The sequence below is a fragment of the Styela clava genome, chromosome 15 (assembly GCF_964204865.1).
Source record: "Styela clava chromosome 15, kaStyClav1.hap1.2, whole genome shotgun sequence".
In the NCBI taxonomy this organism is placed as follows: domain Eukaryota; kingdom Metazoa; phylum Chordata; class Ascidiacea; order Stolidobranchia; family Styelidae; genus Styela; species Styela clava.
The window spans coordinates 7,938,825-7,956,140 of record NC_135264.1 but is presented as its reverse complement, the minus strand read 5'-3'; the positions used below and the strand labels follow the sequence as shown (position 1 = coordinate 7,956,140).

At 46.6% G+C, this 17,316-nt stretch overlaps 59 non-coding genes and 28 pseudogenes across 59 annotated transcripts; all 87 read left to right on the top strand.

Annotated features, from left to right (window-relative positions):
* Nucleotides 1–20: 20 nt before the first annotated feature.
* LOC144416704 (5S ribosomal RNA) lies at nucleotides 21–139 on the top strand. The gene has a single exon (XR_013472597.1). It is a non-coding gene; the product is annotated as a 5S ribosomal RNA (ribosomal RNA).
* An 85-nt stretch (nucleotides 140–224) lies between these two features.
* LOC144417261 (5S ribosomal RNA) lies at nucleotides 225–343 on the top strand. The gene has a single exon (XR_013473154.1). It is a non-coding gene; the product is annotated as a 5S ribosomal RNA (ribosomal RNA).
* Nucleotides 344–428: 85 nt separating this feature from the next.
* Nucleotides 429–547, top strand: LOC144415291 (5S ribosomal RNA). The gene has a single exon (XR_013471183.1). It is a non-coding gene; the product is annotated as a 5S ribosomal RNA (ribosomal RNA).
* Nucleotides 548–628: 81 nt separating this feature from the next.
* LOC144413862 (5S ribosomal RNA) lies at nucleotides 629–747 on the top strand. Its single transcript, XR_013469753.1, has one exon. It is a non-coding gene; the product is annotated as a 5S ribosomal RNA (ribosomal RNA).
* Nucleotides 748–828: 81 nt separating this feature from the next.
* On the top strand, nucleotides 829–947 carry LOC144412960 (5S ribosomal RNA; annotated as a pseudogene).
* Nucleotides 948–1,028: 81 nt separating this feature from the next.
* Nucleotides 1,029–1,147, top strand: LOC144417079 (5S ribosomal RNA). Its single transcript, XR_013472972.1, has one exon. It is a non-coding gene; the product is annotated as a 5S ribosomal RNA (ribosomal RNA).
* Nucleotides 1,148–1,228: 81 nt separating this feature from the next.
* Nucleotides 1,229–1,347, top strand: LOC144416618 (5S ribosomal RNA). Its single transcript, XR_013472511.1, has one exon. It is a non-coding gene; the product is annotated as a 5S ribosomal RNA (ribosomal RNA).
* An 81-nt stretch (nucleotides 1,348–1,428) lies between these two features.
* On the top strand, nucleotides 1,429–1,537 carry LOC144412756 (5S ribosomal RNA; annotated as a pseudogene).
* Nucleotides 1,538–1,618: 81 nt separating this feature from the next.
* On the top strand, nucleotides 1,619–1,737 carry LOC144416334 (5S ribosomal RNA). Its single transcript, XR_013472227.1, has one exon. It is a non-coding gene; the product is annotated as a 5S ribosomal RNA (ribosomal RNA).
* Nucleotides 1,738–1,822: 85 nt separating this feature from the next.
* On the top strand, nucleotides 1,823–1,941 carry LOC144414939 (5S ribosomal RNA). Its single transcript, XR_013470831.1, has one exon. It is a non-coding gene; the product is annotated as a 5S ribosomal RNA (ribosomal RNA).
* An 81-nt stretch (nucleotides 1,942–2,022) lies between these two features.
* LOC144416868 (5S ribosomal RNA) lies at nucleotides 2,023–2,141 on the top strand. Its single transcript, XR_013472761.1, has one exon. It is a non-coding gene; the product is annotated as a 5S ribosomal RNA (ribosomal RNA).
* Nucleotides 2,142–2,222: 81 nt separating this feature from the next.
* On the top strand, nucleotides 2,223–2,341 carry LOC144415735 (5S ribosomal RNA). Its single transcript, XR_013471628.1, has one exon. It is a non-coding gene; the product is annotated as a 5S ribosomal RNA (ribosomal RNA).
* An 81-nt stretch (nucleotides 2,342–2,422) lies between these two features.
* LOC144414500 (5S ribosomal RNA) lies at nucleotides 2,423–2,541 on the top strand. The gene has a single exon (XR_013470390.1). It is a non-coding gene; the product is annotated as a 5S ribosomal RNA (ribosomal RNA).
* An 81-nt stretch (nucleotides 2,542–2,622) lies between these two features.
* LOC144413860 (5S ribosomal RNA) lies at nucleotides 2,623–2,741 on the top strand. The gene has a single exon (XR_013469751.1). It is a non-coding gene; the product is annotated as a 5S ribosomal RNA (ribosomal RNA).
* An 81-nt stretch (nucleotides 2,742–2,822) lies between these two features.
* On the top strand, nucleotides 2,823–2,941 carry LOC144415603 (5S ribosomal RNA). Its single transcript, XR_013471495.1, has one exon. It is a non-coding gene; the product is annotated as a 5S ribosomal RNA (ribosomal RNA).
* An 81-nt stretch (nucleotides 2,942–3,022) lies between these two features.
* On the top strand, nucleotides 3,023–3,141 carry LOC144413907 (5S ribosomal RNA). The gene has a single exon (XR_013469797.1). It is a non-coding gene; the product is annotated as a 5S ribosomal RNA (ribosomal RNA).
* Nucleotides 3,142–3,222: 81 nt separating this feature from the next.
* LOC144412486 (5S ribosomal RNA) lies at nucleotides 3,223–3,331 on the top strand (annotated as a pseudogene).
* An 81-nt stretch (nucleotides 3,332–3,412) lies between these two features.
* Nucleotides 3,413–3,531, top strand: LOC144416372 (5S ribosomal RNA). Its single transcript, XR_013472265.1, has one exon. It is a non-coding gene; the product is annotated as a 5S ribosomal RNA (ribosomal RNA).
* Nucleotides 3,532–3,612: 81 nt separating this feature from the next.
* Nucleotides 3,613–3,731, top strand: LOC144412958 (5S ribosomal RNA; annotated as a pseudogene).
* Nucleotides 3,732–3,812: 81 nt separating this feature from the next.
* Nucleotides 3,813–3,931, top strand: LOC144415850 (5S ribosomal RNA). Its single transcript, XR_013471744.1, has one exon. It is a non-coding gene; the product is annotated as a 5S ribosomal RNA (ribosomal RNA).
* Nucleotides 3,932–4,012: 81 nt separating this feature from the next.
* LOC144416617 (5S ribosomal RNA) lies at nucleotides 4,013–4,131 on the top strand. The gene has a single exon (XR_013472510.1). It is a non-coding gene; the product is annotated as a 5S ribosomal RNA (ribosomal RNA).
* Nucleotides 4,132–4,212: 81 nt separating this feature from the next.
* LOC144412755 (5S ribosomal RNA) lies at nucleotides 4,213–4,321 on the top strand (annotated as a pseudogene).
* Nucleotides 4,322–4,402: 81 nt separating this feature from the next.
* On the top strand, nucleotides 4,403–4,521 carry LOC144416333 (5S ribosomal RNA). Its single transcript, XR_013472226.1, has one exon. It is a non-coding gene; the product is annotated as a 5S ribosomal RNA (ribosomal RNA).
* An 85-nt stretch (nucleotides 4,522–4,606) lies between these two features.
* Nucleotides 4,607–4,725, top strand: LOC144414938 (5S ribosomal RNA). The gene has a single exon (XR_013470830.1). It is a non-coding gene; the product is annotated as a 5S ribosomal RNA (ribosomal RNA).
* Nucleotides 4,726–4,806: 81 nt separating this feature from the next.
* Nucleotides 4,807–4,925, top strand: LOC144416867 (5S ribosomal RNA). The gene has a single exon (XR_013472760.1). It is a non-coding gene; the product is annotated as a 5S ribosomal RNA (ribosomal RNA).
* An 81-nt stretch (nucleotides 4,926–5,006) lies between these two features.
* LOC144415734 (5S ribosomal RNA) lies at nucleotides 5,007–5,125 on the top strand. The gene has a single exon (XR_013471627.1). It is a non-coding gene; the product is annotated as a 5S ribosomal RNA (ribosomal RNA).
* Nucleotides 5,126–5,206: 81 nt separating this feature from the next.
* Nucleotides 5,207–5,325, top strand: LOC144417644 (5S ribosomal RNA; annotated as a pseudogene).
* Nucleotides 5,326–5,406: 81 nt separating this feature from the next.
* Nucleotides 5,407–5,525, top strand: LOC144413859 (5S ribosomal RNA). Its single transcript, XR_013469750.1, has one exon. It is a non-coding gene; the product is annotated as a 5S ribosomal RNA (ribosomal RNA).
* Nucleotides 5,526–5,606: 81 nt separating this feature from the next.
* Nucleotides 5,607–5,725, top strand: LOC144415855 (5S ribosomal RNA). The gene has a single exon (XR_013471749.1). It is a non-coding gene; the product is annotated as a 5S ribosomal RNA (ribosomal RNA).
* An 81-nt stretch (nucleotides 5,726–5,806) lies between these two features.
* LOC144413895 (5S ribosomal RNA) lies at nucleotides 5,807–5,925 on the top strand. The gene has a single exon (XR_013469785.1). It is a non-coding gene; the product is annotated as a 5S ribosomal RNA (ribosomal RNA).
* An 81-nt stretch (nucleotides 5,926–6,006) lies between these two features.
* Nucleotides 6,007–6,115, top strand: LOC144412485 (5S ribosomal RNA; annotated as a pseudogene).
* An 81-nt stretch (nucleotides 6,116–6,196) lies between these two features.
* On the top strand, nucleotides 6,197–6,315 carry LOC144416371 (5S ribosomal RNA). The gene has a single exon (XR_013472264.1). It is a non-coding gene; the product is annotated as a 5S ribosomal RNA (ribosomal RNA).
* Nucleotides 6,316–6,396: 81 nt separating this feature from the next.
* On the top strand, nucleotides 6,397–6,514 carry LOC144411931 (5S ribosomal RNA; annotated as a pseudogene).
* An 81-nt stretch (nucleotides 6,515–6,595) lies between these two features.
* LOC144416244 (5S ribosomal RNA) lies at nucleotides 6,596–6,714 on the top strand. Its single transcript, XR_013472137.1, has one exon. It is a non-coding gene; the product is annotated as a 5S ribosomal RNA (ribosomal RNA).
* Nucleotides 6,715–6,795: 81 nt separating this feature from the next.
* On the top strand, nucleotides 6,796–6,914 carry LOC144416703 (5S ribosomal RNA). Its single transcript, XR_013472596.1, has one exon. It is a non-coding gene; the product is annotated as a 5S ribosomal RNA (ribosomal RNA).
* An 85-nt stretch (nucleotides 6,915–6,999) lies between these two features.
* Nucleotides 7,000–7,118, top strand: LOC144417695 (5S ribosomal RNA; annotated as a pseudogene).
* Nucleotides 7,119–7,203: 85 nt separating this feature from the next.
* Nucleotides 7,204–7,322, top strand: LOC144415290 (5S ribosomal RNA). Its single transcript, XR_013471182.1, has one exon. It is a non-coding gene; the product is annotated as a 5S ribosomal RNA (ribosomal RNA).
* Nucleotides 7,323–7,403: 81 nt separating this feature from the next.
* On the top strand, nucleotides 7,404–7,522 carry LOC144413858 (5S ribosomal RNA). Its single transcript, XR_013469749.1, has one exon. It is a non-coding gene; the product is annotated as a 5S ribosomal RNA (ribosomal RNA).
* Nucleotides 7,523–7,601: 79 nt separating this feature from the next.
* On the top strand, nucleotides 7,602–7,720 carry LOC144412457 (5S ribosomal RNA; annotated as a pseudogene).
* Nucleotides 7,721–7,801: 81 nt separating this feature from the next.
* Nucleotides 7,802–7,920, top strand: LOC144415849 (5S ribosomal RNA). Its single transcript, XR_013471743.1, has one exon. It is a non-coding gene; the product is annotated as a 5S ribosomal RNA (ribosomal RNA).
* An 81-nt stretch (nucleotides 7,921–8,001) lies between these two features.
* On the top strand, nucleotides 8,002–8,120 carry LOC144416616 (5S ribosomal RNA). Its single transcript, XR_013472509.1, has one exon. It is a non-coding gene; the product is annotated as a 5S ribosomal RNA (ribosomal RNA).
* Nucleotides 8,121–8,201: 81 nt separating this feature from the next.
* Nucleotides 8,202–8,310, top strand: LOC144412753 (5S ribosomal RNA; annotated as a pseudogene).
* Nucleotides 8,311–8,391: 81 nt separating this feature from the next.
* On the top strand, nucleotides 8,392–8,510 carry LOC144414630 (5S ribosomal RNA). The gene has a single exon (XR_013470519.1). It is a non-coding gene; the product is annotated as a 5S ribosomal RNA (ribosomal RNA).
* Nucleotides 8,511–8,595: 85 nt separating this feature from the next.
* LOC144417246 (5S ribosomal RNA) lies at nucleotides 8,596–8,714 on the top strand. Its single transcript, XR_013473139.1, has one exon. It is a non-coding gene; the product is annotated as a 5S ribosomal RNA (ribosomal RNA).
* Nucleotides 8,715–8,795: 81 nt separating this feature from the next.
* Nucleotides 8,796–8,914, top strand: LOC144415166 (5S ribosomal RNA). Its single transcript, XR_013471058.1, has one exon. It is a non-coding gene; the product is annotated as a 5S ribosomal RNA (ribosomal RNA).
* An 81-nt stretch (nucleotides 8,915–8,995) lies between these two features.
* Nucleotides 8,996–9,114, top strand: LOC144412216 (5S ribosomal RNA; annotated as a pseudogene).
* An 81-nt stretch (nucleotides 9,115–9,195) lies between these two features.
* LOC144417629 (5S ribosomal RNA) lies at nucleotides 9,196–9,314 on the top strand (annotated as a pseudogene).
* An 81-nt stretch (nucleotides 9,315–9,395) lies between these two features.
* Nucleotides 9,396–9,504, top strand: LOC144412936 (5S ribosomal RNA; annotated as a pseudogene).
* Nucleotides 9,505–9,585: 81 nt separating this feature from the next.
* LOC144414490 (5S ribosomal RNA) lies at nucleotides 9,586–9,704 on the top strand. Its single transcript, XR_013470380.1, has one exon. It is a non-coding gene; the product is annotated as a 5S ribosomal RNA (ribosomal RNA).
* An 81-nt stretch (nucleotides 9,705–9,785) lies between these two features.
* Nucleotides 9,786–9,904, top strand: LOC144414428 (5S ribosomal RNA). The gene has a single exon (XR_013470318.1). It is a non-coding gene; the product is annotated as a 5S ribosomal RNA (ribosomal RNA).
* Nucleotides 9,905–9,985: 81 nt separating this feature from the next.
* On the top strand, nucleotides 9,986–10,104 carry LOC144413857 (5S ribosomal RNA). Its single transcript, XR_013469748.1, has one exon. It is a non-coding gene; the product is annotated as a 5S ribosomal RNA (ribosomal RNA).
* Nucleotides 10,105–10,185: 81 nt separating this feature from the next.
* LOC144414827 (5S ribosomal RNA) lies at nucleotides 10,186–10,304 on the top strand. The gene has a single exon (XR_013470717.1). It is a non-coding gene; the product is annotated as a 5S ribosomal RNA (ribosomal RNA).
* An 81-nt stretch (nucleotides 10,305–10,385) lies between these two features.
* On the top strand, nucleotides 10,386–10,504 carry LOC144415975 (5S ribosomal RNA). Its single transcript, XR_013471869.1, has one exon. It is a non-coding gene; the product is annotated as a 5S ribosomal RNA (ribosomal RNA).
* Nucleotides 10,505–10,589: 85 nt separating this feature from the next.
* Nucleotides 10,590–10,708, top strand: LOC144415289 (5S ribosomal RNA). The gene has a single exon (XR_013471181.1). It is a non-coding gene; the product is annotated as a 5S ribosomal RNA (ribosomal RNA).
* Nucleotides 10,709–10,789: 81 nt separating this feature from the next.
* On the top strand, nucleotides 10,790–10,908 carry LOC144417628 (5S ribosomal RNA; annotated as a pseudogene).
* Nucleotides 10,909–10,989: 81 nt separating this feature from the next.
* On the top strand, nucleotides 10,990–11,108 carry LOC144414424 (5S ribosomal RNA). The gene has a single exon (XR_013470314.1). It is a non-coding gene; the product is annotated as a 5S ribosomal RNA (ribosomal RNA).
* An 81-nt stretch (nucleotides 11,109–11,189) lies between these two features.
* LOC144413856 (5S ribosomal RNA) lies at nucleotides 11,190–11,308 on the top strand. Its single transcript, XR_013469747.1, has one exon. It is a non-coding gene; the product is annotated as a 5S ribosomal RNA (ribosomal RNA).
* An 81-nt stretch (nucleotides 11,309–11,389) lies between these two features.
* LOC144415471 (5S ribosomal RNA) lies at nucleotides 11,390–11,508 on the top strand. Its single transcript, XR_013471363.1, has one exon. It is a non-coding gene; the product is annotated as a 5S ribosomal RNA (ribosomal RNA).
* Nucleotides 11,509–11,589: 81 nt separating this feature from the next.
* On the top strand, nucleotides 11,590–11,708 carry LOC144417001 (5S ribosomal RNA). The gene has a single exon (XR_013472893.1). It is a non-coding gene; the product is annotated as a 5S ribosomal RNA (ribosomal RNA).
* Nucleotides 11,709–11,789: 81 nt separating this feature from the next.
* On the top strand, nucleotides 11,790–11,908 carry LOC144417585 (5S ribosomal RNA; annotated as a pseudogene).
* Nucleotides 11,909–11,989: 81 nt separating this feature from the next.
* Nucleotides 11,990–12,108, top strand: LOC144417902 (5S ribosomal RNA; annotated as a pseudogene).
* Nucleotides 12,109–12,189: 81 nt separating this feature from the next.
* LOC144418247 (5S ribosomal RNA) lies at nucleotides 12,190–12,308 on the top strand (annotated as a pseudogene).
* An 81-nt stretch (nucleotides 12,309–12,389) lies between these two features.
* Nucleotides 12,390–12,498, top strand: LOC144412389 (5S ribosomal RNA; annotated as a pseudogene).
* Nucleotides 12,499–12,579: 81 nt separating this feature from the next.
* LOC144412682 (5S ribosomal RNA) lies at nucleotides 12,580–12,698 on the top strand (annotated as a pseudogene).
* An 81-nt stretch (nucleotides 12,699–12,779) lies between these two features.
* LOC144414437 (5S ribosomal RNA) lies at nucleotides 12,780–12,898 on the top strand. Its single transcript, XR_013470327.1, has one exon. It is a non-coding gene; the product is annotated as a 5S ribosomal RNA (ribosomal RNA).
* Nucleotides 12,899–12,979: 81 nt separating this feature from the next.
* Nucleotides 12,980–13,098, top strand: LOC144416219 (5S ribosomal RNA). Its single transcript, XR_013472113.1, has one exon. It is a non-coding gene; the product is annotated as a 5S ribosomal RNA (ribosomal RNA).
* An 81-nt stretch (nucleotides 13,099–13,179) lies between these two features.
* Nucleotides 13,180–13,298, top strand: LOC144413855 (5S ribosomal RNA). The gene has a single exon (XR_013469746.1). It is a non-coding gene; the product is annotated as a 5S ribosomal RNA (ribosomal RNA).
* An 81-nt stretch (nucleotides 13,299–13,379) lies between these two features.
* LOC144415385 (5S ribosomal RNA) lies at nucleotides 13,380–13,498 on the top strand. Its single transcript, XR_013471277.1, has one exon. It is a non-coding gene; the product is annotated as a 5S ribosomal RNA (ribosomal RNA).
* Nucleotides 13,499–13,583: 85 nt separating this feature from the next.
* LOC144417441 (5S ribosomal RNA) lies at nucleotides 13,584–13,702 on the top strand. The gene has a single exon (XR_013473334.1). It is a non-coding gene; the product is annotated as a 5S ribosomal RNA (ribosomal RNA).
* An 81-nt stretch (nucleotides 13,703–13,783) lies between these two features.
* On the top strand, nucleotides 13,784–13,902 carry LOC144413854 (5S ribosomal RNA). The gene has a single exon (XR_013469745.1). It is a non-coding gene; the product is annotated as a 5S ribosomal RNA (ribosomal RNA).
* Nucleotides 13,903–13,983: 81 nt separating this feature from the next.
* On the top strand, nucleotides 13,984–14,102 carry LOC144413853 (5S ribosomal RNA). Its single transcript, XR_013469744.1, has one exon. It is a non-coding gene; the product is annotated as a 5S ribosomal RNA (ribosomal RNA).
* An 81-nt stretch (nucleotides 14,103–14,183) lies between these two features.
* On the top strand, nucleotides 14,184–14,302 carry LOC144417997 (5S ribosomal RNA; annotated as a pseudogene).
* Nucleotides 14,303–14,383: 81 nt separating this feature from the next.
* Nucleotides 14,384–14,502, top strand: LOC144416666 (5S ribosomal RNA). Its single transcript, XR_013472559.1, has one exon. It is a non-coding gene; the product is annotated as a 5S ribosomal RNA (ribosomal RNA).
* Nucleotides 14,503–14,583: 81 nt separating this feature from the next.
* On the top strand, nucleotides 14,584–14,702 carry LOC144417215 (5S ribosomal RNA). The gene has a single exon (XR_013473108.1). It is a non-coding gene; the product is annotated as a 5S ribosomal RNA (ribosomal RNA).
* An 81-nt stretch (nucleotides 14,703–14,783) lies between these two features.
* On the top strand, nucleotides 14,784–14,902 carry LOC144417901 (5S ribosomal RNA; annotated as a pseudogene).
* An 81-nt stretch (nucleotides 14,903–14,983) lies between these two features.
* Nucleotides 14,984–15,102, top strand: LOC144414757 (5S ribosomal RNA). Its single transcript, XR_013470647.1, has one exon. It is a non-coding gene; the product is annotated as a 5S ribosomal RNA (ribosomal RNA).
* An 81-nt stretch (nucleotides 15,103–15,183) lies between these two features.
* On the top strand, nucleotides 15,184–15,292 carry LOC144412387 (5S ribosomal RNA; annotated as a pseudogene).
* An 81-nt stretch (nucleotides 15,293–15,373) lies between these two features.
* Nucleotides 15,374–15,492, top strand: LOC144412680 (5S ribosomal RNA; annotated as a pseudogene).
* An 81-nt stretch (nucleotides 15,493–15,573) lies between these two features.
* Nucleotides 15,574–15,692, top strand: LOC144413852 (5S ribosomal RNA). Its single transcript, XR_013469743.1, has one exon. It is a non-coding gene; the product is annotated as a 5S ribosomal RNA (ribosomal RNA).
* An 81-nt stretch (nucleotides 15,693–15,773) lies between these two features.
* On the top strand, nucleotides 15,774–15,892 carry LOC144417106 (5S ribosomal RNA). Its single transcript, XR_013472999.1, has one exon. It is a non-coding gene; the product is annotated as a 5S ribosomal RNA (ribosomal RNA).
* An 81-nt stretch (nucleotides 15,893–15,973) lies between these two features.
* LOC144413851 (5S ribosomal RNA) lies at nucleotides 15,974–16,092 on the top strand. The gene has a single exon (XR_013469742.1). It is a non-coding gene; the product is annotated as a 5S ribosomal RNA (ribosomal RNA).
* Nucleotides 16,093–16,173: 81 nt separating this feature from the next.
* On the top strand, nucleotides 16,174–16,292 carry LOC144414746 (5S ribosomal RNA). Its single transcript, XR_013470636.1, has one exon. It is a non-coding gene; the product is annotated as a 5S ribosomal RNA (ribosomal RNA).
* An 81-nt stretch (nucleotides 16,293–16,373) lies between these two features.
* Nucleotides 16,374–16,482, top strand: LOC144412386 (5S ribosomal RNA; annotated as a pseudogene).
* Nucleotides 16,483–16,563: 81 nt separating this feature from the next.
* Nucleotides 16,564–16,682, top strand: LOC144413025 (5S ribosomal RNA; annotated as a pseudogene).
* Nucleotides 16,683–16,763: 81 nt separating this feature from the next.
* Nucleotides 16,764–16,882, top strand: LOC144414735 (5S ribosomal RNA). Its single transcript, XR_013470625.1, has one exon. It is a non-coding gene; the product is annotated as a 5S ribosomal RNA (ribosomal RNA).
* An 81-nt stretch (nucleotides 16,883–16,963) lies between these two features.
* LOC144412708 (5S ribosomal RNA) lies at nucleotides 16,964–17,072 on the top strand (annotated as a pseudogene).
* Nucleotides 17,073–17,153: 81 nt separating this feature from the next.
* LOC144412679 (5S ribosomal RNA) lies at nucleotides 17,154–17,272 on the top strand (annotated as a pseudogene).
* The last annotated feature ends 44 nt before the right edge of the window (nucleotides 17,273–17,316 follow it).

Below are 17,316 nucleotides of genomic sequence, written 5' to 3'. Positions count from 1 at the left end.
GAATAGACTGCTGCTTTATTGCCTACAACCATACCACGTTGAATGCACCCGATCTCGTTCGATCTCGGAAGTTAAGCAATGTCGGGCTCGGTTAGTACTTGCATGGGTGAACGGCTGGGAATACCGAGTGTCGTAGGCTTTTTTTTCGTCGCCGTTCCATTCGTTTTTTCTCTGTTTTCTAACAACTGCAAAATACAAATAGCAGAACAGACTACTACTTTATCGACTACAACCATACCACGTTGAATGCACCCGATCTCGTTCGATCTCGGAAGTTGAGCAATGTCGGGCTCGGTTAGTACTTGCATGGGTGACCGGCTGGGAATACCGAGTGTCGTAGGCTTTTCTTTCGTCGCCGTTCCATTCGTTTTTTCTCTGTTTTCTAACAACTGCAAAATACAAATAGCAGAACAGACTACTACTTTATCGACTACAACCATACCACGTTGAATGCACCCGATCTCGTTCGATCTCGGAAGTTAAGCAATGTCGGGCTCGGTTAGTACTTGCATGGGTGACCGGCTGGGAATACCGAGTGTCGTAGGCTTTTCGTCGCCGCTTCATTCGATTTTGCTCTGTTTTCCAACAACTGCGAAATACAAATAGCCGAATAGACTACTACTTTATCGCCTACAACCATACCACGTTGAATGCACCCGATCTCGTTCGATCTCGGAAGTTAAGCAATGTCGGGCTCGGTTAGTACTTGCATGGGTGACCGGCTGGGAATACCGAGTGTCGTAGGCTTTTCGTCGCCGTTTCATTCGATTTTGCTCTGTTTCCCAACAACTGCAAAATACAAATAACCGAATAGACTACTACTTTATCGCCTACAACCATACCACGTTGAATGCACCCGTTATCGTTCGATCTCGGAAGTTAAGCAATGTCGAGCTCGGTTAGTACTTGCTTGGGTGACCGGCTGGGATTACCGAGTGTCGTAGGCTTTTCGTCGCCGTTTCATTCGATTTTGCTCTGTTTTCCAACAACTGCGAAATACAAATAGCCGAATAGACTACTACTTTATCGCCTACAACCATACCACGTTGAATGCACCCGATCTCGTTCGATCTCGGAAGTTAAGCAATGTCGGGCTCGGTTAGTATTTACATGGGTGACCGGCTTGGAATACCGAGTGTCGTAGGCTTTTCGTCGCCGTTCCATTCGATTTTGCTCTGTTTTCCAACAACTGCGAAATACAAATAGCCGAATAGACTACTGCTTTATCGCCTACAACCATACCACGTTGAATGCACCCGATCTCGTTCGATCTCGGAAGTTGAGCAATGTCGGGCTCGGTTAGTACTTGCGTGGGTGACCGGCTGGGAATACCGAGTGTCGTAGGCTTTTTGTCGCCGTTTCATTCGATTTTGCTCTGTTTTCCAACAACTGCGATATACAAATAGCCGAATAGACTACTACTTTATCGCCTACAACCATACCACGTTGAATGCACCCGATCTCGTAAGTTAAGCAATGTCGGGCTCGGTTAGTACTTGCATGGGTGACCGGCTGGGAATACCGAGTGTCGTAGGCTTTTTGTCGCCGTTCCATTCGTTTTTTCTATGTTTTCTAACAACTGCGATATACAAATAGCCGAATAGACTACTACTTTATTGCCTACAACCATACCACGTTGAATGCACCCGATCTCGTTCGATCCCGGAAGTTAAGCAATGTCGGGCTCGGTTAGTACTTGCATGGGTGACCGGCTGGGAATACCGAGTGTCGTAGGCTTTTTTTTCGTCGCCGTTCCATTCGTTTTTTCTCTGATTTCTAACAACTGCAAAATACAAATAGCAGAACAGACTACTACTTTATCGACTACAACCATACCACGTTGAATGCACCCGATCTCGTTCGATCTCGGAAGTTAAGCAATGTCGGGCTCGGTTAGTACTTGCATGGGTGACCTGCTGGGAATACCGAGTGTCGTAGGCTTTTCGTCGCCGTTTCATTCGATTTTGCTCTGTTTTCCAACAACTGCGAAATACAATTAGCCGAATAGACTACTACTTTATTGCCTACAACCATACCGCGTTGAATGCACTCGATCTCGTTCGATCTCGGAAGTTAAGCAATGTCGGGCTCAGTTAGTACTTGCATGGGTGACCGGCTGGGAATACCGAGTGTCGTAGGCTTTTCGTCGCCGTTTCATTCGATTTTGCTCTGTTTTCCAACAACTGCGAAATACAAATAGCCGAATAGACTACTACTTTATCGCCCACAACCATACCACGTTGAATGCACCCGATCTCGTTCGATCTCGGAAGTTAAGCAATGTCGGGCTCGGTTAGTACTTGCATGGGTGACCGGCTGGGAATACCGAGTGTCGTAGGCTTTTCGTCGCCGTTTCATTCGATTTTGCTCTGTTTTTCAACAACTACAAAATACAAATAGCCGAATAGACTACTTCTTTATCGCCTACAACCATACCACGTTGAATGCACCCGATCTCGTTCGATCTCGGAAGTTAAGCAATGTCGGGCTCGGTTAGTACTTGCATGGGTGACCGGTTGGGAATACCGAGTGTCGTAGGCTTTTTGTCGCCGTTTCATTCGATTTTGCTCTGTTTTCCAACAACTGCGAAATACAAATAGCCGAATAGACTACTACTTTATCGCCTACAACCATACCACGTTGAATGCACCCGATCTCGTTCGATCTCGGAAGTTAAGCAATGTCGGGCTCGGTTAGTACTTGCATGGGTGACCGGCTGGGAATACCGAGTGTCGTAGGCTTTTCGTCGCCGTTTCATTCGATTTTGCTCTGTTTTACAACAATTGCGAAATACAAATAGCCGAATAGACTACTACTTTATCGCCTACAACCATACCACGTTGAATGCACCCGATCTCGTTCGATCTCGGAAGTTAAGCAATGTCGGGCTCGGTTAGTAATTGCATGGGTGACCGTCTGGGAATACCGAGTGTCGTAGGCTTTTTGTCGCCGTTTCATTCGATTTTGCTCTGTTTTCCAACAATTGCGAAATACAAATAGCCGAATAGACTACTACTTTATCGCCTACAACCATACCACGTTGAATGCACCCGATCTCGTTCGATCTCGGAAGTTAAGCAATGTCGGGCTCGGTTAGTACTTGCATGGGTGACCGGCTGGGAATACCAAGTGTCGTAGGCTTTTCGTCGCCGTTTCATTCGATTTTGCTCTGTTTTCCAACAACTGCGAAATACAAATAGCCGAATAGACTACTACTTTATCGCCTACAACCATACCTCGTTGAATGCACTCGATCTCGGAAGTTAAGCAATGTCGGGCTCGGTTAGTACTTGCATGGGTGACCGGCTGGGAATACCGAGTGTCGTAGGCTTTTTGTCGCCGTTTCATCCGATTTTGCTTTGTTTTCCAACAACTGCAAAATACAAATAGCCGAATAGACTTCTACTTTATCGCCTACAACCATACCACGTTGAATGCACCCGATCTCGTACGATCTCGGAAGTTAAGCAATGTCGGGCTCGGTTAGTACTTGCTTGTGTGACCGGCTGGGAATACCGAGTGTTGTAGGCTTTTCGTCGCCGTTTCATTCGATTTTGCTCTGTTTTCCAACAACTGCGAAATACAAATAACCGAATAGACTACTACTTTATCGCCTACAACCATACCACGTTGAATGCACCCGTTATCGTTCGATCTCGGAAGTTAAGCAATGTCGAGCTCGGTTAGTACTTGCTTGGGTGACCGGCTGGGATTACCGAGTGTCGTAGGCTTTTCGTCGCCGTTTCATTCGATTTTGCTCTGTTTTCCAACAACTGCGAAATACAAATAGCCGAATAGACTACTACTTTATCGCCTACAACCATACCACGTTGAATGCACCCGATCTCGTTCGATCTCGGAAGTTAAGCAATGTCGGGCTCGGTTAGTACTTACATGGGTGACCGGCTTGGAATACCGAGTGTCGTAGGCTTTTCGTCGCCGTTTCATTCGATTTTGCTCTGTTTTCCAACAACTGCGAAATACAAATAGCCGAATAGACTACTGCTTTATCGCCTACAACCATACCACGTTGAATGCACCCGATCTCGTTCGATCTCGGAAGTTGAGCAATGTCGGGCTCGGTTAGTACTTGCGTGGGTGACCGGCTGGGAATACCGAGTGTCGTAGGCTTTTTGTCGCCGTTTCATTCGATTTTGCTCTGTTTTCCAACAACTGCGATATACAAATAGCCGAATAGACTACTACTTTATCGCCTACAACCATACCACGTTGAATGCACCCGATCTCGTAAGTTAAGCAATGTCGGGCTCGGTTAGTACTTGCATGGGTGACCGGCTGGGAATACCGAGTGTCGTAGGCTTTTTGTCGCCGTTCCATTCGTTTTTTCTATGTTTTCTAACAACTGCGATATACAAATAGCCGAATAGACTACTACTTTATTGCCTACAACCATACCACGTTGAATGCACCCGATCTCGTTCGATCCCGGAAGTTAAGCAATGTCGGGCTCGGTTAGTACTTGCATGGGTGACCGGCTGGGAATACCGAGTGTCGTAGGCTTTTTTTTCGTCGCCGTTCCATTCGTTTTTTCTCTGATTTCTAACAACTGCAAAATACAAATAGCAGAACAGACTACTACTTTATCGACTACAACCATACCACGTTGAATGCACCCGATCTCGTTCGATCTCGGAAGTTAAGCAATGTCGGGCTCGGTTAGTACTTGCATGGGTGACCTGCTGGGAATACCGAGTGTCGTAGGCTTTTCGTCGCCGTTTCATTCGATTTTGCTCTGTTTTCCAACAACTGCGAAATACAATTAGCCGAATAGACTACTACTTTATTGCCTACAACCATACCGCGTTGAATGCACTCGATCTCGTTCGATCTCGGAAGTTAAGCAATGTCGGGCTCAGTTAGTACTTGCATGGGTGACCGGCTGGGAATACCGAGTGTCGTAGGCTTTTCGTCGCCGTTTCATTCGATTTTGCTCTGTTTTCCAACAACTGCGAAATACAAATAGCCGAATAGACTACTACTTTATCGCCCACAACCATACCACGTTGAATGCACCCGATCTCGTTCGATCTCGGAAGTTAAGCAATGTCGGGCTCGGTTAGTACTTGCATGGGTGACCGGCTGGGAATACCGAGTGTCGTAGGCTTTTCGTCGCCGTTTCATTCGATTTTGCTCTGTTTTTCAACAACTGCAAAATACAAATAGCCGAATAGACTACTTCTTTATCGCCTACAACCATACCACGTTGAATGCACCCGATCTCGTTCGATCTCGGAAGTTAAGCAATGTCGGGCTCGGTTAGTACTTGCATGGGTGACCGGCTGGGAATACCGAATTTCGTAGGCTTTTTGTCGCCGTTTCATTCGATTTTGCTCTGTTTTCCAACAACTGCGAAATACAAATAGCCGAATAGACTACTACTTTATCGCCTACAACCATACCACGTTGAATGCACCCGATCTCGTTCGATCTCGGAAGTTAAGCAATGTCGGGCTCGGTTAGTACTTGCATGGGTGACCGGCTGGGAATACCGAGTGTCGTAGGCTTTTCGTCGCCGTTTCATTCGATTTTGCTCTGTTTTACAACAATTGCGAAATACAAATAGCCGAATAGACTACTACTTTATCGCCTACAACCATACCACGTTGAATGCACCCGATCTCGTTCGATCTCGGAAGTTAAGCAATGTCGGGCTCGGTTAGTAATTGCGTGGGTGACCGTCTGGGAATACCGAGTGTCGTAGGCTTTTTGTCGCCGTTTCATTCGATTTTGCTCTGTTTTCCAACAATTGCGAAATACAAATAGCCGAATAGACTACTACTTTATCGCCTACAACCATACCACGTTGAATGCACCCGATCTCGTTCGATCTCGGAAGTTAAGCAATGTCGGGCTCGGTTAGTACTTGCATGGGTGACCGGCTGGGAATACCAAGTGTCGTAGGCTTTTCGTCGCCGTTTCATTCGATTTTGCTCTGTTTTCCAACAACTGCGAAATACAAATAGCCGAATAGACTACTACTTTATCGCCTACAACCATACCTCGTTGAATGCACTCGATCTCGGAAGTTAAGCAATGTCGGGCTCGGTTAGTACTTGCATGGGTGACCGGCTGGGAATACCGAGTGTCGTAGGCTTTTTGTCGCCGTTTCATCCGATTTTGCTCTGTTTTCCAACAACTGCAAAATACAAATAGCCGAATAGACTTCTACTTTATCGCCTACAACCATACCACGTTGAATGCACCCGATCTCGTACGATCTCGGAAGTTAAGCAATGTCGGGCTCGGTTAGTACTTGCTTGTGTGACCGGCTGGGAATACCGAGTGTTGTAGGCTTTTCGTCGCCGTTTCATTCGATTTTGCTCTGTTTTCCAACAACTGCGAAATACAAATAGACGAATAGACGACTACTTTATCGCCTACAACCATACCACGTTGAATGCACCCGATCTCGTCGATCTCGGAAGTTAAGCAATGTCGGGTTCGGTTAGTACTTGCATGGGTGACCGGCTTGGAATACCGAGTGTCGTAAGCTTTTCGTCGTCGTTTCATTCGATTTTGCTGTGTTTTCTAACAACTGCGAAATACAAATAGCCGAATAGACTACTACTTTATCGCCTACAACCATACCACGTTGAATGCACCCGATCTTGTTCGATCTCGGAAGTTAAACAATGTCGGGCTTGGTTAGTACTTGCATGGGTGACCGGCTGGGAATACCGAGTGTCGTAGGCTTTTCGTCGCCGTTTCAATCGATTTTGCTCTGTTTTCTAACAACTGCGAAATACAAATAGCCGAATAGACTACTACTTTATTGCCTACAACCATACCACGTTGAATGCACCCGATCTCGTTCGATCTCGGAAGTTAAGCAATGTCGGGCTCGGTTAGTACTTGCATGGGTGAACGGCTGGGAATACCGAGTGTCGTAGGCTTTTTTTTCGTCGCCGTTCCATTCGTTTTTTCTCTGTTTTCTAACAACTGCAAAATACAAATAGCAGAACAGACTACTACTTTATCGACTACAACCATACCACGTTGAATCCACCCGATCTCGTTCGATCTCGGAAGTTGAGCAATGTCGGGCTCGGTTAGTACTTGCATGGGTGACCGGCTGGGAATACCGAGTGTCGTAGGCTTTTCTTTCGTCGCCGTTCCATTCGTTTTTTCTCTGTTTTCTAACAACTGCAAAATACAAATAGCAAAACAGACTACTACTTTATCGACTACAACCATACCACGTTGAATGCACCCGATCTCGTTCGATCTCGGAAGTTAAGCAATGTCGGGCTCGGTTAGTACTTGCATGGGTGACCGGCTGGGAATACCGAGTGTCGTAGGCTTTTCATCGCCGCTTCATTCGATTTTGCTCTGTTTTCCAACAACTGCGAAATACAAATAGCCGAATAGACTACTACTTTATCGCCTACAACCATACCACGTTGAATGCACCCGATCTCGTTCGATCTCGGAAGTTAAGCAATGTCGGGCTCGGTTAGTACTTGCATGGGTGACCGGCTGGGAATACCGAGTGTCGTAGGCTTTTCGTCGCCGTTTCATTCGATTTTGCTGTTTTCCAACAACTGCGAAATACAAATAACCGAATAGACTACTACTTTATCGCCTACAACCATATCACGTTGAATGCACCCGTTATCGTTCGATCTCGGAAGTTAAGCAATGTCGAGCTCGGTTAGTACTTGCTTGGGTGACCGTCTGGGATTACCGAGTGTCGTAGGCTTTTCGTCGCCGTTTCATTCGATTTTGCTCTGTTTTCCAACAACTGCGAAATACAAATAGCCGAATAGACTACTACTTTATCGCCTACAACCATACCACGTTGAATGCACCCGATCTCGTTCGATCTCGGAAGTTAAGCAATGTCGGGCTCGGTTAGTACTTACATGGGTGACCGGCTTGGAATACCGAGTGTCGTAGGCTTTTCGTCGCCGTTTCATTCGATTTTGCTCTGTTTTCCAACAACTGCGAAATACAAATAGCCGAATAGACTACTGCTTTATCGCCTACAACCATACCACGTTGAATGCACCCGATCTCGTTCGATCTCGGAAGTTGAGCAATGTCGGGCTCGGTTAGTACTTGCGTGGGTGACCGGCTGGGAATACCGAGTGTCGTAGGCTTTTTGTCGCCGTTTCATTCGATTTTGCTCTGTTTTCCAACAACTGCGATATACAAATAGCCGAATAGACTACTACTTTATCGCCTACAACCATACCACGTTGAATGCACCCGATCTCGTAAGTTAAGCAATGTCGGGCTCGGTTAGTACTTGCATGGGTGACCGGCTGGGAATACCGAGTGTCGTAGGCTTTTTGTCGCCGTTCCATTCGTTTTTTCTATGTTTTCTAACAACTGCGATATACAAATAGCCGATTAGACTACTACTTTATTGCCTACAACCATACCACGTTGAATGCACCCGATCTCGTTCGATCTCGGAAGTTAAGCAATGTCGGGCTCGGTTAGTACTTGCATGGGTGACCGGCCGGGAATACCGAGTGTCGTAGGCTTTTTTTTCGTCGCCGTTCCATTCGTTTTTTCTATGTTTTCTAACAACTGCAAAATACAAATAGCAGAACAGACTACTACTTTATCGACTACAACCATACCACGTTGAATGCACCCGATCTCGTTCGATCTCGGAAGTTAAGCAATGTCGGGCTCGGTTAGTACTTGCATGGGTGACCGGCTGGGAATACATAGTGTCGTAGGCTTTTCGTCGCCGCTTCATTCGATTTTGCTCTGTTTTCCAACAACTGCAAAATACAAATACCCGAATAGACTACTACTTTATCGCCTACAACCATACCACGTTGAATGCACCCGATCTCGTTCGATCTCGGAAGTTAAGCAATGTCGGGCTCGGTTAGTACTTGCATGGGTGACCGGCTTGGAATACCGAGTGTCGTAGGCTTTTCGTCGCCGTTTCATTCGATTTTGCTCTGTTTTCCAACAACTGCGAAATACAAATAGCCGAATAGACTACTACTTTATCGCCTACAACCATACCACGTTGAATGCACCCGATCTCGTTCGATCTCGGAAGTTAAGCAATGTCGGGCTCGGTTAGTACTTGCATTGGTGACCGGCTGGGGATACCGAGTGTCCTAGGCTTTTCGTCGCCGTTTCATTCGATTTTGCTCTGTTTTCCAACAACTGTGAAATACAAATAGCCGAATAGACTACTACTTTATCGCCTACAACCATACCACGTTGAATGCACCCGATCTCGTTCGATCTCGGAAGTTAAGCAATGTCGGGCTCGGTTAGTACTTGCATGGGTGACAGGCTGGGAATACCGAGTGTCGTAGACTTTTTGTCGCCGTTTCATTCGATTTTGCTCTGTTTTCCAACAACTGCGAAATACAAATAGCCGAATAGACTACTACTTTATCGCCTACAACCATACCACGTTGAATGCACCCGATCTCGGAAGTTAAGCAATGTCGGGCTCGGTTAATACTTGCATGGGTGACCGGCTGGGAATACCGAGTGTCGTAGACTTTTCGTCGCCGTTTCATTCGATTTTGCTCTGTTTTCCAACAACTGCGAAATACAAATAGCCGAATAGACTACTACTTTATCGCCTACAACCATACCACGTTGAATGCACCCGATCTCGTTCGATCTCGGAAGTTAAGCAATGTGGGGCTCGGTTAGTACTTGCATGGGTGACCGGCTGGGAATACCGAGTGTCGTAGGCTTTTCGTCGCCGTTTCATTCGATTTTGCTCTGTTTTCCAACAACTGCGAAATACAAATAGCCGAATAGACTACTACTTTATCGCCTACAACCATACCACGTCGAATGCACCCGATCTCGTTCGATCTCGGAAGTTAAGCAATGTCGGGCTCGGTTAGTACTTGCATGGGTGACCGCCTGGGAATACCGAGTGTCGTAGGCTTTTCGTCGCCGCTTCATTCGATTTTGCTCTGTTTTCCAACAACTGCAAAATACAAATAGCCGAATAGACTACTACTTTATCGCCTACAACCATACCACGTTGAATGCACCCGATCTCGTTCGATCTCGGAAGTTAAGCAATGTCGGGCTCGGTTAGTACTTGCATGGGTGACCGGCTGGGAATACCGAGTGTCGTAGGCTTTTCGTCGCCGTTTCATTCGATTTTGCTCTGTTTTCCAACAACTGCGAAATACAAATAGCCGAATAGACTACTACTTTATCGCCTACAACCATACCACGTTGAATGCACCCGATCTCGTTCGATCTCGGAAGTTAAGCAATTTCGGGCTCGGTTAGTACTTGCATGGGTGACCGCCTGGGAATACCGAGTGTCGTAGGCTTTTCGTCGCCGCTTCATTCGATTTTGCTCTGTTTTCCAACAACTGCAAAATACAAATAGCCGAATAGACTACTACTTTATCGCCTACAACCATACCACGTTGAATGCACCCGATCTCGTTCGATCTCGGAAGTTAAGCAATGTCGGGCTCGGTTAGTACTTGCATGGGTGACCGGCCTGGAATACCGAGTGTCGTAGGCTTTTCTTTCGTCGCCGTTCCATTCGTTTTTTCTATGTTTTCTAACAACTGCAAAATACAAATAGCAGAACAGACTACTACTTTATCGACTACAACCATACCACGTTGAATGCACCCGATCTCGTTCGATCTCGGAAGTTAAGCAATGTCGGGCTCGGTTAGTACTTGCATGGGTGACCGGCTGGGAATACCGAGTGTCGTAGGCTTTTCGTCGCCGTTTCATTTGATTTTGCTCTGTTTTCCAACAACTGCGAAATACAAATAGCCGAATAGACTACTACTTTATCGCCTACAACCATACCACGTTGAATGCACCCGATCTCGTTCGATCTCGGAAGTTAAGCAATGTCGGGCTCGGTTAGTACTTGCATGGGTGACAGGCTGGGAATACCGAGTGTCGTAGACTTTTTGTCGCCGTTTCATTCGATTTTGCTCTGTTTTCCAACAACTGCGAAATACAAATAGCCGAATAGACTACTACTTTATCGCCTACAACCATACCACGTTGAATGCACCCGATCTCGTTAGATCTCGGAAGTTAAGCAATGTCGGGCTCGGTTAGTACTTGCATGGGTGACCGGCTGGGAATACCGAGTGTCGTAGGCTTTTCGTCGCCGTTTCATTCGATTTTGCTCTGTTTTCCAACAACTGCGAAATACAAATAGCCGAATAGACTACTACTTTATCGCCTACAACCATACCACGTTGAATGCACCCGATCTCGTTCGATCTCGGAAGTTAAGCAATGTCGGGCTCGGTTAGTACTTGCATGGGTGACCGGCTGGGAATACCGAGTGTCGTAGGCTTTTCGTCGCCGTTTCATTCGATTTTGCTCTGTTTTCCAACAACTGCAAAATACAAATAGCCGAATAGACTACTACTTTATCGCCTACAACCATACCACGTCGAATGCACCCGATCTCGTTCGATCTCGGAAGTTAAGCAATGTCGGGCTCGGTTAGTACTTGCATGGGTGACCGGCTGGGAATACCGAGTGTCGTAGGCTTTTCGTCGCCGCTTCATTCGATTTTGCTCTGTTTTCCAACAACTGCAAAATACAAATAGCCGATTAGACTACTACTTTATCGCCTACAACTATACCACGTTGAATGCACCCGATCTCGTTCGATCTCGGAAGTTAAGCAATGTCGGGCTTGGTTAGTACTTGCATGGGTGAACGGCTGGGAATACCGAGTGTCGTAGGCTTTTCGTCGCCGTTTCATTCGATTTTGCTCTGTTTTCCAACAACTGCGAAATACAAATAGCCGAATAGACTACTACTTTATCGCCTACAACCATACCACGTTGAATGCACCCGATCTCGTTCAATCTCGGAAGTTAAGAAATGTCGGGCTCGGTTAGTACTTGCATGGGTGACCGGCTGGGAATACCGAGTGTCGTAGGCTTTTCGTCGCCGTTTCACTCGATTTTGCTCTGTTTTCCAACAACTGCGAAATACAAATAGCCGAATACACTACTACTTTATCGCCTACAACCATACCACGTTGAATGCACCCGTTATCGTTCGATCTCGGAAGTTAAGCAATGTCGGGCTCGGTTAGTACTTGCATGGGTGACCGGCTGGGAATACCGAGTGTCGTAGGCTTTTCGTCGCCGTTTCATTCGATTTTGCTCTGTTTTCCAACAACTGCGAAATACAAATAGCCGAATAGACTACTACTTTATCGCCTACAACCATACCACGTTGAATGCACCCGACCTCGTTCGATCTCGGAAGTTGGGCAATGTCGGGCTCGGTTAGTACTTGCATGGGTGACCTGCTGGGAATACCGAGTGTCGTAGGCTTTTCGTCGCCGTTTCATTCGATTTTGCTCTGTTTTCCAACAATTGCGAAATACAAATAGCCGAATAGACTACTACTTTATCGCCTACAACCATACCACGTTGAATGCACTCGATCTCGGAAGTTAAGCAATGTCGGGCTCGGTTAGTACTTGCATGGGTGACCGGCTGGGAATACCGAGTGTCGTAGGCTTTTTGTCGCCGTTTCATTCGATTTTGCTCTGTTTTCCAACAACTGCGAAATACAAATAGCCGAATAGACTACTACTTTATCGCCTACAACCATACCACGTTGAATGCACCCGTTATCGTTCGATATCGGAAGTTAAGCAATGTCAGGCTCGGTTAGTACTTGCATGGGTGACCGGCTGGGAATACCGAGTGTCGTAGGCTTTTCGTCGCCGTTTCATTCGATTTTGCTCTGTTTTCCAACAACTGCGAAATACAAATAGCCGAATAGACTACTACTTTATCGCCTACAACCATACCACGTTGAATGCACCCGATCTCGTTCGATCTCGGAAGTTAAGCAATGTCGGGCTCGGTTAGTACTTGCGTGGGTGACCGGCTGGGAATACCGAGTGTCGTAGGCTTTTCGTCGCCGTTTCATTCGATTTTGCTCTGTTTTCCAACAACTGCAAAATACAAATAGCCGAATAGACTACTACTTTATTGCCTACAACCATACCACGTCGAATGCACCCGATCTCGTTCGATCTCGGAAGTTAAGCAATGTCGGGCTCGGTTAGTACTTGCATGGGTGACCGGCTGGGAATATCGAGTGTCGTAGGCTTTTCGTCGCCGCTTCATTCGATTTTGCTCTGTTTTCCAACAACTGCAAAATACAAATAGCCGAATAGACTACTACTTTATCGCCTACAACCATACCACGTTGAATGCACCCGATCTCGTTCGATCTCGGAAGTTAAGCAATGTCGGGCTCGGTTAGTACTTGCATGGGTGACCGGCTGGGAATACCGAGTGTCGTAGGCTTTTCGTCGCCGTTTCATTCGATTTTGCTCTGTTTTCCAACAACTGCGAAATACAAATAGCCGAATAGACTACTACTTTATTGCCTACAGCCATACCACGTTGAATGCACCCGATCTCGTTCGATCTCGGAAGTTAAGCAATGTCGGGCTCGGTTAGTACTTGCATGGGTGACCGGCCGGGAATACCGAGTGTCGTAGGCTTTTCTTTCGTCGCCGTTCCATTCGTTTTTTCTATGTTTTCTAACAACTGCAAAATACAAATAGCAGAACAGACTACTACTTTATCGACTACAACCATACCAGGTTGAATGCACCCGATCTCGTTCGATCTCGGAAGTTAAGCAATGTCGGGCTCGGTTAGTACTTGCATGGGTGACCGGCTGAGAATACCGAGTGTCGTAGGCTTTTCGTCGCCGTTTCATTCGATTTTGCTCTGTTTTCCAACAACTGCGAAATACAAATAGCCGAATAGACTACTACTTTATCGCCTACAACCATACCACGTTGAATGCACCCGATCTCGTTCGATCTCGGAAGTTAAGCAATGTCGGGCTCGGTTAGTACTTGCATGGGTGACCGGCTGGGAATACCGAGTGTCGTAGGCTTTTCGTCGCCGTTTCATTCGATTTTGCTCTGTTTTCCAACAACTGCGAAATACAAATAGCCGAATAGACTACTACTTTATCGCCTACAACCATACCACGTTGAATGCACCCGATCTCGTTCGATCTCGGAAGTTAAGCAATGTCGGGCTCGGTTAGTACTTGCATGGGTGACCGGCTGGGAATACCGAGTGTCGTAGGCTTTTCGTCGCCGTTTCATTCGATTTTGCTCTGTTTTCCAACAACTGCGAAATACAAATAGCCGAATAGACTACTACTTTATCGCCTACAACCATACCACGTTGAATGCACCCGATCTCGTTCGATCTCGGCAGTTAAGCAATGTCGGGCTCGGTTAGTACTTGCATGGGTGACAGGCTGGGAATACCGAGTGTCGTAGACTTTTTGTCGCCGTTTCATTCGATTTTGCTCTGTTTTCCAACAACTGCGAAATACAAATAGCCGAATAGACTACTACTTTATCGCCTACAACCATACCACGTTGAATGCACCCGATCTCGTTCGATCTCGGAAGTTAAGCAATGTCGGGCTCGGTTAGTACTTGCATGGGTGACCGGCTGGGAATACAGAGTGTCGTAGGCTTTTCGTCGCCGTTTCATTCGATTTTGCTCTGTTTTCCAACGACTGCAAAATACAAATAGCCGAATAGACTACTACTTTATCGCCTACAACCATACCACGTTGAATGCACCCGATCTCGTTCAATCTCGGAAGTTAAGCAATGTCGGGCTCGGTTAGTACTTGCATGGGTGGCCGGCTGGGAATACCGAGTGTCGTAGGCTTTTCGTCGCCGTTTCACTCGATTTTGCTCTGTTTTCCAACAACTGCGAAATACAAATAGCCGAATACACTACTACTTTATCGCCTACAACCATACCACGTTGAATGCACCCGTTATCGTTCGATCTCGGAAGTTAAGCAATGTCGGGCTCGGTTAGTACTTGCATGGGTGACCGGCTGGGAATACCGAGTGTCGTAGGCTTTTCGTCGCCGTTTCATTCGATTTTGCTCTGTTTTCCAACAACTGCGAAATACAAATAGCCGAATAGACTACTACTTTATCGCCTACAACCATACCACGTTGAATGCACCCGATCTCGTTCGATCTCGGAAGTTAAGCAATGTCGGGCTCGGTTAGTACTTGCATGGGTGACCTGCTGGGAATACCGAGTGTCGTAGGCTTTTCGTCGCCGTTTCATTCGATTTTGCTCTGTTTTCCAACAACTGCGAAATACAAATAGCCGAATAGACTACTACTTTATCGCCTACAACCATACCACGTTGAATGCACTCGATCTCGGAAGTTAAGCAATGTCGGGCTCGGTTAGTACTTGCATGGGTGACCGGCTGGGAATACCGAGTGTCGTAGGCTTTTTGTCGCCGTTTCATTCGATTTTGCTCTGTTTTCCAACAACTGCGAAATACAAATAGCCGAATAGACTACTACTTTATCGCCTACAACCATACCACGTTGAATGCACCCGTTATCGTTCGATATCGGAAGTTAAGCAATGTCAGGCTCGGTTAGTACTTGCATGGGTGACCGGCTGGGAATACCGAGTGTCGTAGGCTTTTCGTCGCCGTTTCATTCGATTTTGCTCTGTTTTCCAACAACTGCGAAATACAAATAGCCGAATAGACTACTACTTTATCGCCTACAACCATACCACGTTGAATGCACCCGATCTCGTTCGATCTCGGAAGTTAAGCAATGTCGGGCTCGGTTAGTACTTGCATGGGTGACCGGCTGGGAATACCGAGTGTCGTAGGCTTTTCGTCGCCGTTTCATTCGATTTTGCTCTGTTTTCCAACAACTGCAAAATACAAATAGCCGAATAGACTACTACTTTATCGACTACAACCATACCACGTCGTATGCACCCGATCTCGTTCGATCTCGGAAGTTAAGCAATGTCGGGCTCGGTTAGTACTTGCATGGGTGACCGGCTGGGAATACCGAGTGTCGTAGGCTTTTCGTCGCCGCTTCATTCGATTTTGCTCTGTTTTCCAACAACTGCAAAATACAAATAGCCGAATAGACTACTACTTTATCGCCTACAACCATACCACGTTGAATGCACCCGATCTCGTTCGATCTCGGAAGTTAAGCAATGTCGGGCTCGGTTAGTACTTGCATGGGTGACCGGCTGGGAATACCGAGTGTCGTAGGCTTTTCGTCGCCGTTTCACTCGATTTTGCTCTGTTTTCCAACAACTGCGAAATACAAATAGCCGAATAGACTACTACTTTATCGCCTACAACCATACCACGTTGAATGCACCCGATCTCGTTCGATCTCGGAAGTTAAGCAATGTCGGGCTCGGTTAGTACTTGCATGGGTGACCTGCTGGGAATACCGAGTGTCGTAGGCTTTTCGTCGCCGTTTCATTCGATTTTGCTCTGTTTTCCAACAACTGCGAAATACAAATAGCCGAATAGACTACTACTTTATCGCCTACAACCATACCACGTTGAATGCACTCGATCTCGGAAGTTAAGCAATGTCGGGCTCGGTTAGTACTTGCATGGGTGACCGGCTGGGAATACCGAGTGTCGTAGGCTTTTTGTCGCCGTTTCATTCGATTTTGCTCTGTTTTCCAACAACTGCGAAATACAAATAGCCGAATAGACTACTACTTTATCGCCTACAACCATACCACGTTGAATGCACCCGTTATCGTTCGATATCGGAAGTTAAGCAATGTCAGGCTCGGTTATTACTTGCATGGGTGACCGGCTGGGAATACCGAGTGTCGTAGGCTTTTCGTCGCCGTTTCATTCGATTTTGCTCTGTTTTCCAACAACTGCGAAATACAAATAGCCGAATAGACTACTACTTTATCGCCTACAACCATACCACGTTGAATGCACCCGATCTCGTTCGATCTCGGAAGTTAAGCAATGTCGGGCTCGGTTAGTACTTGCATGGGTGACCTGCTGGGAATACCGAGTGTCGTAGGCTTTTCGTCGCCGTTTCATTCGATTTTGCTCTGTTTTCCAACAACTGCGAAATACAAATAGCCGAATAGACTACTACTTTATCGCCTACAACCATACCACGTTGAATGCACTCGATCTCGGAAGTTAAGCAATGTCGGGCTCGGTTAGTACTTGCATGGGTGACCGGCTAGGAATACCGAGTGTCGTAGGCTTTTTGTCGCCGTTTCATTCGATTTTGCTCTGTTTTCCAACAACTGCGAAATACAAATAGCCGAATAGACTACTACTTTATCGCCTACAACCATACCACGTTGAATGCACCCGTTATCGTTCGATATCGGAAGTTAAGCAATGTCAGGCTCGGTTAGTACTTGCATGGGTGACCGGCTGGGAATACCGAGTGTCGTAGGCTTTTCGTCGCCGTTTCATTCGATTTTGCTCTGTTTTCCAACAACT